The sequence below is a fragment of the Hyla sarda genome, unplaced genomic scaffold, assembly GCF_029499605.1.
Source record: "Hyla sarda isolate aHylSar1 unplaced genomic scaffold, aHylSar1.hap1 scaffold_808, whole genome shotgun sequence".
Classification (NCBI taxonomy): domain Eukaryota; kingdom Metazoa; phylum Chordata; class Amphibia; order Anura; family Hylidae; genus Hyla; species Hyla sarda.
The window spans coordinates 118,775-130,000 of NW_026610834.1; positions in this window are offsets into that span (position 1 = coordinate 118,775).

The following is an 11,226-nucleotide window of genomic DNA, read 5'->3' on the forward strand; positions in this document are numbered from 1 at the left end:
TTGTAATTTAGCAACAGCTGGAGGCTTGCTGTTTCTAAACCACAGCTCCCATAATGCAAGTTGTAGATTAGCAACAACTGGAGGCTCCCTGTTTCTAAACTACAACTCCAATGATGGGAGTTGTAGTTTAGGAAAAGTCGGAGCCACCCTGTTCCTAAACTACAACTCCCATGATGGGAGTTGTAGTATAGAAACAGCATTTCCCACCCGCCTGCACCACACAACTACAACTCCCAGCATGTCCTTACTGTAAGGGCATGCTGGGAGTTGCAGTCATGTGATGCGGGCGGGTGGCAAGCAAGCCATGGAAGCGAGCGTCATTACACTCCACTCCCCGACTTCCCAGCGGCAGTGTAACTTCATATTTCCCGCTGGCAGCTGTGATTGGCTAGTCTGTCCGGGGCAATCACGGCTCCACCCAGAAAATATGAAATTACTGTGTCACAATTTCATATTCCTGTCAGTCGGCTCCGCTCCCCGGCCACCCACCCGCAAGCTGCTGGAACTACAACTCCCACTATGTCCTCACTGTAAGGGGATGTTGGGAGTTGTAGTCCTGCAATAGCTAGCGGGCAGGTGGGAGATGCGGGCAGGTGGGAGATGCGGGCAGGTGGGAGATGCGGGCAGGTGGGAGATGCGGGCAGGTGGAAGATGCGGGCAGGTGGGAGATGCGGGCAGGTGGGAGATGCGGGCAGGTGGAAGATGCGGGCAGGTGGGAGATGCGGGCAGGTGGGAGATGCGGGCAGGTGGGAGATGCGGGTAGGTGGGAGATGCGGGCAGGTGGACAGGGTGTGGAGCTTTACAAAAAGTCGCCACTTGCGACTTTTTGTGCAACTTTTTAAAAATGCTGTCAAAGACAAGTTTGTAAGCCAGGTCTGACCTATGTTTGACTTGCGACTTTTTAAAGGGGTTTGCGACTTTTTTTTTCCGCCTACATGTGACATTTGCACCTGATAAATTCCCAACCACTGCAAATTGCTCAGTTAGGGCTGATTGGTATTTTATGCTTACCCATAAAAGTGACACAAAAAATTGCTTAGGCACACGTGCGACTTTTGTAAGCAAAAAACCCTCTAAATCCCTTGATAAATCCCCCTCCATAACTTTTCTTCTTTTCCCAAATCATGTCTACTGGGAATGTCTACTGGGAATGTCTACTGGGAATGTCTACTGGGAATGTCTACTGGGAATGTCTACTGGGAATGTCTACTGGGAATGGCAATACTGCAGAGAAAAGGTGTCTAAGAGGAAATGCCTACAATGCCATGATTGCCAGATTCCACTAAAGGGTCATGTGGTGCCTTGGGGGGGGGGGGGGTGTATGTCAGTTGGGGTGTTGCTATGTGGTATATCGAGGGTGTAATTAACTCTTGTCAGTCATGACGCCAGGGTGAGGGTTAATACCGTAGTGCTTGGCCTATCGCCACCCTTCCCAAGAGTGATAGGGAGGTGAGGAATAATTGAATGTTCACAACCAAAAGCTTTAGCTGAAAACTGTCGGAAACTTTACTGAATATTTTCTGCAAACGTGATAACAGGAACAGTCCTTATAACAGAGTCTATGCATAGCTTAAGAAGAGATTATGGTTGGGACTTTAGCTTAGTAGGATTTTGTAAGCTCAGATCCACTGGATTTAGGGGTTTGTTTAGGTCCAGTGATCCTGCTAGCATTAGCTGTGGCCTAGTATTTGTCGTTGTAAGTTGCGCAGATCTTGACTCTCCAACGATCCGGAACCCAAGAGAGAGACTATTGGCTGCAGCTCCCTTATATGGGCAGGGGCTGGCCATTTTAGGATTGGCCCACACCATCTGTCAATCAACGTTACAAAGTGTTATGGGTAATACCTACCATAGAGACTAAACCACTATCACATTACCCGAAGGCGCTGCGACGCTATGCAGGTAATAACAGATTATATACAATATTTACACACTTAATATAACACCATATTAACTAGATGAGGGGTGACTAGGGGATGACTAGGGAAGCGGACCCCCACAGTTCCTAGGAACTCTGACTTTGGGGACCCCCAACCAAGATATGATATGCAATACAGTACCGGGACACCACAGTCATTATAAATTTCCCAGGTGCCCAAGTGCAGCAGGAGCCGGAGGGTCATGAGATGTACATCTGGGTCCAGGATTTTGTGTCCTCTAATATGTCGGCCATGAATGCTTATGGGGAGGACCTAAAACAGACATTCGCACAGAAGAGACCCCATCCGGCGTCCCCTCCAAGGCCTATGGAGACTACAGCTGAAACTCGAAAAATCTGAATATCGTGCAAAAGTCCATTGTATTTCAGTAATGCAACTCGTCTTGGGAAGGAAGCATGAAGTGCTCAAAAATCTCCTGGTAGACGGATGCGGTGACCCTGGACCATGTTCCCTATTCGTGAGGACCAATTAACCCCTTAAGGACTCAGCGTTTTTCCATTTTTGCATTTTCATTTTTTCCTCATCACCTTCAAAAAATCATAGCGCTTTCAATTTTGCATATAAAATTCCATATGATGGCTTATTTTTTGCGCCACCAATTCTTCCTTGCAGTGAACTTAGTCAATTTACCAAAAAAATCACGTCAAAACGGAAAAAAAAATTATTGTGCGACAAAATTGAAGAAAAAATGTAATTTTGTAACTTTTGGGGGCTTCCGTTTCTACGCAGTGCATTTTTCGGTAACAATGACACCTTATCTTTATTCTGTAGGTCCATACGGTTAAAATGATCCCCGACTTATATATGTTGGATGTTGTCGGACTTCTGAAAAAAATCATAACTACAGGCAGGAAAATGTATACGTTTAAAATTGTCATCTTCTGACCCCTATAACTTTTATATTTTTCTGCGTATGGGGCAGTATGAGGGCTCACTTTTTGCGTCTTCTTCTTAAATTTTTAAGCGGAACCATTTTTGCATTGATCGGACTTTTTGATAGCTTTTTATTCATTTTCTTATGATATAAAAAGTGACCAAAATACGCTATTTTGGACTTTGGATTTTTTTGGCGCGCACGCCATTGACCGTGCAGTTTAATTAATGATATATTTTTATAGTTCGGACATTTACGCACACGGTGATAGCGCATATGTTTATTTTTATTTACACCGTTTTTTTTATGGGAAAAGGGGGGTGATTCAAACTTTTATTAGTGAAGGGGTTAAATGACCTTTTATTAACTTTTTTTTCCCACTTTTTTTTGCAGTGTTATAGGAGATTATAATACTGATCACACTGATCTCTTATACTGATCATTGTTATCCCATAGGAGACTATAACACTGCACAAACTGATCATTGTTATCCCATAGGGGGCTATAACACTGCACACACTGATCTCTTATACTGATCATTATTATCCCATAGGAGACTATAATACTGATCACACTGATCTCTTATACTGATCATTGTTATCCCATAGGAGACTATAATACTGATCACACTGATCTCTAATACTGATCATTGTTATCCCATAGGAGACTATAATACTGATCACACTGATCTCTTATACTGATCATTGTTATCCCATAGGAGACTATAACACTGCACAAACTGATCATTGTTATCCCATAAGAGATTATAACACTGCACACACTGATCATTGTTTTCCCATAGGAGACTATAACACTGCACAAACTGATCATTGTTATCCCATAGGGGGCTATAACACTGCACACACTGATCTCTTATACTGATCATTATTATCCCATAGGAGACTATAACACTGCACACACTGATCTCTTATACTGATCATTATTATCCCATAGGGGGCTATAACACTGCACACACTGATCTCTTATACTGATCATTATTATCCCATATGAGGGTATAACACTGCACACACTGATCTCTTATACTGATCATTATTTTCCCATAGGGGACTATAACACTATACACACTGATATTTTACATTGATCATTGTTATCCCATAGGAGACTATAACACTGCACACACTGATCATTGTTATCCCATAGGAGACTATAACACTGCACACACTGATCATTATTATCCCATAGGAACCTATAACACTGCACACACTGATCATTATTATCCCATAGGAGACTATAACACTGCACACACTGATCTCTTATACTGATCATTATTATCCCATAGGAACCTATAACACTGCACACACTGATCTCTTATACTGATCATTATTATCCCATAGGAGACTATAACACTGCACACACTGATCATTATTATCCCATAGGAGACTATAACACTGCACACACTGATCATTATTTTCCCATAGGAGACTATAACACTGCACACACTGATATTTTACATTGATCATTGTTATTCCATAGGAGACTATAACACTGCGGTCACGATTCGGCTTACGGGTAGTGGATCCTCTGTGCCAGAGAGGGATTGGTGTGGACCGTGTCGGTGGACCGGTTCTAAGAGGCTACTGGTATTCACCAGAGCCCGCCGCAAAGCGGGATGGTCTTGCTGCGGCGGTAGCAACCAGGTCGTATCCACTAGCAACGGCTCAACCTCGCTGACTGCTGAGAAGGCGTGGGACAGAAGGACTAGGCAGAGGCAAGGTCAGACGTAGCAGAAGGTCGGGGCAGGCGGCAAGGTTCGTAGTCAGGATGGATAGCAGAAGTTCTGGAAACACAGGCTTGGACAACACTAAACGCTTTCACTGGCACAAGGCAACAAGATCCGGCAAGGAAGTGCAAGGGAGGAGATCAGATATAGCCAGGGAGCAGATGGAAGCCAATTAAGCTAATTGGGCCAGGCACCAATCAATGGTGCACTGGCCCTTTAAGCCTCAGAGAGCTGGCGCGCGCGCGCCCTAGAGAGCGAAGCCGCGCGCGCCAGCACAAGACAGCAGGGGACCGGGACGGGTAAGTGACCTGGGATGCGATTCGCGAGCGGGCGCGTCCCGCTGTGCGAATCGCATCCCCGACGGCCATGACAGTGCAGCGCTCCCGGTCAGCGGGACTGACCGGGGCGCTGCAGGGAGAGAGACGCCGTGAGCGCTCCGGGGAGGAGCGGGGACCCGGAGCGCTAGGCGTAACAACTGCACACACTGATCATTATTATCCCATAGGAGACTATAACACTGCACACACTACACACACTTATCATTATTATCCCATAGGAACCTATAACACTGCACACACTGATCATTGTTATCCCATAGGAGACTATAACACTGCACACACTGATCATTGTAATCCCATAGGAGACTATAACACTGCACACACTGATCATTATTATCCCATAGGAGACTATAACACTGCACACACTGATCATTGTTATCCCATAGGAGACTATAACACTGCACACACTTATCATTATTATCCCATAGGGGACTATAACACTGCACACATTGATCTCTTATACTGATCATTATTATCCCATAGGAGACTATAACACTGCACACACTGATCTCTTATACTGATCATTATTATCCCATAGGAGACTATAACACTGCACACACTGATCTCTTATACTGATCATTATTATCCCATAGGAGACTATAACACTGCACACACTGATCTCTAATACTGATCATTATTATCCCATAGGGACCTATAACACTGCACACACTGATCTCTTATACTGATCATTATTATCCCATAGGGACCTATAACACTGCACACACTGATCTCTTATACTGATCATTATTATCCCATAGGGACCTATAACACTGCACACACTGATCTCTTATACTGATCCTTATTATCCCATAGGAGACTATAACACTGCACACACTGATCTCTTATACTGATCATTATTATCCCATAGGGACCTATAACACTGCACACACTGATCTCTTATACTGATCATTATTATCCCATAGGAGACTATAACACTGCACACACTGATCTCTTATACTGATCATTATTATCCCATATGAGACTATAACACTGCACACACTGATCTCTTATACTGATCATTGTTATCCCATAGGAGACTGTAACACTGCACACATTGATCTCTTATACTGATCATTATTATCCCATAGGAGACTATAACACTGCACACACTGATCTCTTATACTGATCATTGTTATCCCATAGGAGACTATAACACTGCACACATTGATCTCTTATACTAATCATTATTATCCCATAGGAGACTATAACACTGCACACACTGATCTCTTATACTGATCATTATTATCCCATAGGGACCTATAACACTGCACACACTGATCTCTTATACTGATCATTGTTATCCCATAGGGACCTATAACACTGCACACACTGATCTCTTATACTGATCATTATTATCCCATAGGAGACTATAACACTGCACACACTGATCTCTTATACTGATCATTATTATCCCATAGGAGACTATAACACTGCACACATTGATCTCTTATACTGATCATTATTATCCCATAGGAGACTATAACACTGCACACACTGATCTCTTATACTGATCATTATTATCCCATAGGAGACTATAACACTGCACACATTGATCTCTTATACTGATCATTATTATCCCATAGGAGACTATAACACTGCACACACTGATCTCTTATACTGATCATTATTATCCCATAGGAGACTATAACACTGCACACACTGATCTCTTATACTGATCATTATTATCCCATAGGGACCTATAACACTGCACACACTGATCTCTTATACTGATCATTATTATCCCATAGGAGACTATAACACTGCACACACTGATCTCTAATACTGATCATTGTTATCCCATAGGGGGCTATAACACTGCACACACTGATCTCTTATACTGATCATTGTTATCCCATAGGAGACTATAACACTGCACACACTGATCTCTTATACTGATCATTATTATCCCATATGGGGCTAAAACACTGCACACACTGATCTCTTATACTGATCATTATTATCCCATAGGGGGCTATAACATTGCACAAACTGATCTCTTATACTGATCATTGTTATCCCATAGGGACCTATAACACTGCACACACTGATCTCTTATACTGATCATTGTTATCCCATAGGAGACTATAACACTGCACACACTGATCTCTTATACTGATCATTATTATCGAATAGGAGACTATAATACTGCACGCACTGATCTCTTATACTGATCATTGTTATCCCATAGGACACTATAACACTGCACACACTGATCTCTTATACTGATCATTATTATCCCATAGGGACCTATAACACTGCACACACTGATCTCTTATACTGATCTTTATTATCCCATAGGGACCTATAACACTGCACACACTGATCTCTTATACTGATCATTATTATCCCATATGGGGCTATAACTCTGCACACACTGATCTCTTATACTGATCATTGTTATCCTATAGGGGGCTATAACACTGCACACACTGATATTTTACATTGATCATTGTTATCCCATATGAGACTATAACACTGCACACACTGATCATTATTATCCCATAGGGGGCTATAACACTGCACACACTGATCTCTTATACTGATCATTATTATCCCATAGGGGGCTATAACACTGCACACACTGATCTCTTATACTGATCATTATTATCCCATAGGAGGCTATAACACTGCACACACTGATCATTATTATCCCATAGGAGACTATAACACTGCACATACTGATCTCTTATACTGATCATTATTATCCAATAGGAGACTATAACACTGCACACACTGATCTCTTATACTGATCATTGTTATCCCATAGGAGACTATAACACTGCACACACTGATCTCTTATACTGATCATTATTATCCCATATGAGACTATAACACTGCACACACTGATCTCTTATACTGATCATTATTATCCCATAGGAGACTATAACACTGCACTCACATATCTCTTATACTGATCATTATTATCCCATAGGAGACTATAACACTGCACACACTGATCTCTTATACTGATCATTGTTATCCCATAGGAGACTATAACACTGCACACATTGATCTCTTATACTAATCATTATTATCCCATAGGAGACTATAACACTGCACACACTGATCTCTTATACTGATCATTATTATCCCATAGGAGACTATAACACTGCACACACTGATCTCTTATACTGATCATTATTATCCCATAGGAGACTATAACACTGCACACACTGATCTCTAATACTGATCATTGTTATCCCATAGGGACCTATAACACTGCACACACTGATCTCTTATACTGATCATTATTATCCCATAGGAGACTATAACACTGCACACACTGATCTCTTATACTGATCATTATTATCCCATAGGAGACTATAATACTGCACACACTGATCTCTTATACTGATCATTATTATCCCATAGGGACCTATAACACTGCACACACTGATCTCTTATACTGATCATTATTATCCCATAGGAGACTATAACACTGCACACACTGATCTCTTATACTGATCATTGTTATCCCATAGGAGACTATAACACTGCACACACTGATCTCTTATACTGATCATTATTATCCCATAGGGGACTATAACACTGCACACACTGATCTCTTATACTGATCATTATTATCCCATAGGGACCTATAACACTGCACACACTGATCTCTTATACTGATCATTATTATCCCATAGGAGACTATAACACTGCACACACTGATCTCTTATACTGATCATTGTTATCCCATAGGAGACTATAACACTGCACACACTGATCTCTTATACTGACCATTGTTATCCCATAGGAGACTATAACACTGCACACACTGGGGGACATGTATCAAAGATTTTACCCCTGTTTTGTGTGTATTTTTTGTGCAAAATTTTGCGCAACCCCTTTTTTTGCGCAGGTTTTGGTAGAGCATGTCCTCCAGATGTGGTGAATCAGGGCACCTTGTAGTGACCTCTATAGTACACATGGATTTATTAACTGCGTACTTTTCCTTTATACCAAAAATGTTGCCGCAAGAGCTGTTTTTTTTGGCGCAAATATAAGCCATCTTGGACTTAACGTAGCGAGATGCTCCAAATCATCGATTCTATTTTCCAAAGAGTGGATTGAGGAGATTACTATATTTACCCGCAATTTATGAAGCTCATGGCGCTTGATTGATAAATTTAGCGCTTCTGCACATAATTTAGAATTCGGGAAAAGGGGTAAATGCTTCTACCATACACAAATAATGATACATGTCCCCCACTGATCTTTTACCCTGATCCCTGAAAAGCCATAGGTTTGCATGGATCAGTGTAATAGGAGGTTGATTGCTCAAGTCTGCAGCTCAGGCTTGGAGCAATCAAATGCCGATCGGATGTGACGGAGCAAGGTAAGGGGGCCTACGCTCGCGTCCTAGCTGATCGGGACATCACGATTTTATCGCGATAGTCCCAATCAGCCCGACTGAGCTGCCAGGAGCTTTTACTTTCATTTTCGACGCGGCGATCAACTTTGGTTAATAGCGTGCGGCACAACGTTAATAGCGTCGCGGCGTGACCCCGTTTTAAACACCGGGACCGGGCGACCTTAAGAGGTTAAGCTCCTGGGGACCAGTCCCTAAAGTTGATTGTGGCTAAGGCGGCTTTCACACTATAAAATTCATCCGTTTTAAAGATCTGTTTGACGTTCCGTTACGAAAACCCTGAAAATCGGCCATTAAACGTCTGTTAGAAAATCTCATTATAGTCTATGGGATTTTTACATTATCCGTTTTAATCCGTTATAGTCCGTTATTAACTCCTTAAGGACTCAGGGTTTTTCCGTTTTTGCACTTTTGTTTTTTCCTCCTTACCTTTTAAAAATCATAACCCTTTCAATTTTCCACCTAAAAATCCATATTATGGCTTATTTTTTGCGTCGCCAATTCTACTTTGCAGTGACATTAGTATTTTACCTTAAAATGCACGGCGAAACGGAAAAAAAATCATTGTGCGACAAAATCGGGAAAAAAAAGCCATTTTGTAACTTTTGGGGGCTTCCGTTTCTACGCAGTGCATATTTCGGTAAAATTTACACCTTATCATTATTCTGTAGGTCCATACGGTTAAAATGATCCCCGACTTATACAGGTTGGATATTGTCGTACTTCTGGAAAAAATCATAACTACAAGCAGGAAAATTTATATGTTTAAAAATGTCATCTTCTGACCCCTATAACTTTTTCAATTTTCAATGTACAGGGCGGTATGAGGACTCATTTTTTGCGCCGTGATCTGAAGTTTTTATCGGTATGATTTTTGTTTTGATCAGACTTTTTGATCACTTTTTATACATTTTTTAATGGTATAAAAAGTGACCAAAATACGCTTTTTTGGACTTTGGAATTTTTTTGCGCATACGCCATTGACCGTGCGGTTTAATTAATGATATATTTTTATAGTTCGGACATTTACGCACGCGGCGATACCACATATGTTTGTTTATTTATTTTTTTACACTGTTTTATTTTTTTTATGGGAAAAGGGGGGTGATTCAAACTTTTATTAGGGAAGGGGTTAAATTACCTTTATTAACACTTTTTTTTTACATTTTTTTTGCAGTGTTATAGGAGACTATAACACTGCACACACTGATCTCTTATACTGATCATTATTATCCCATAGGAGACTATAACACTGCACACACTGATCTCTTATACTGATCATTATTATCCCATAGGGACCTATAACACTGCACACACTGATCTCTTATACTGATCATTATTATCCCATAGGAGACTATAACACTGCACACACTGATCTCTTATACTGATCATTATTATCCCATAGGAGACTATAACACTGCACACACTGATCTCTTATACTGATCACTGTTATCCCATAGGAGAATATAACACTGCACACACTGATCTCTTATACTGATCATTATTATCCCATAGGAGACTATAACACTGCACACACTGATCTCTTATACTGATCATTATTATCCCATAGGAGACTATAACACTGCACACACTGATCTCTTATACTGATCATTATTATCCCATAGGGACCTATAACACTGCACACACTGATTTCTTATACTGATCATTATTATCCCATAGGAGACTATAACACTGCACACACTGATCTCTTATACTGATCATTATTATCCCATAGGAGACTATAACACTGCACACACTGATCTCTTATACTGATCATTATTATCCCATAGGAGACTATAACACTGCACACACTGATCTCTTATACTGATTATTATTATCTCATAGGGACCTATAATACTGCACACACTGATCTCTTATACTGATCATTATTATCCCATAGGAGACTATAATACTGCACACACTGATCTCTTATACTGATAATTGTTATCCCATAGGGACCT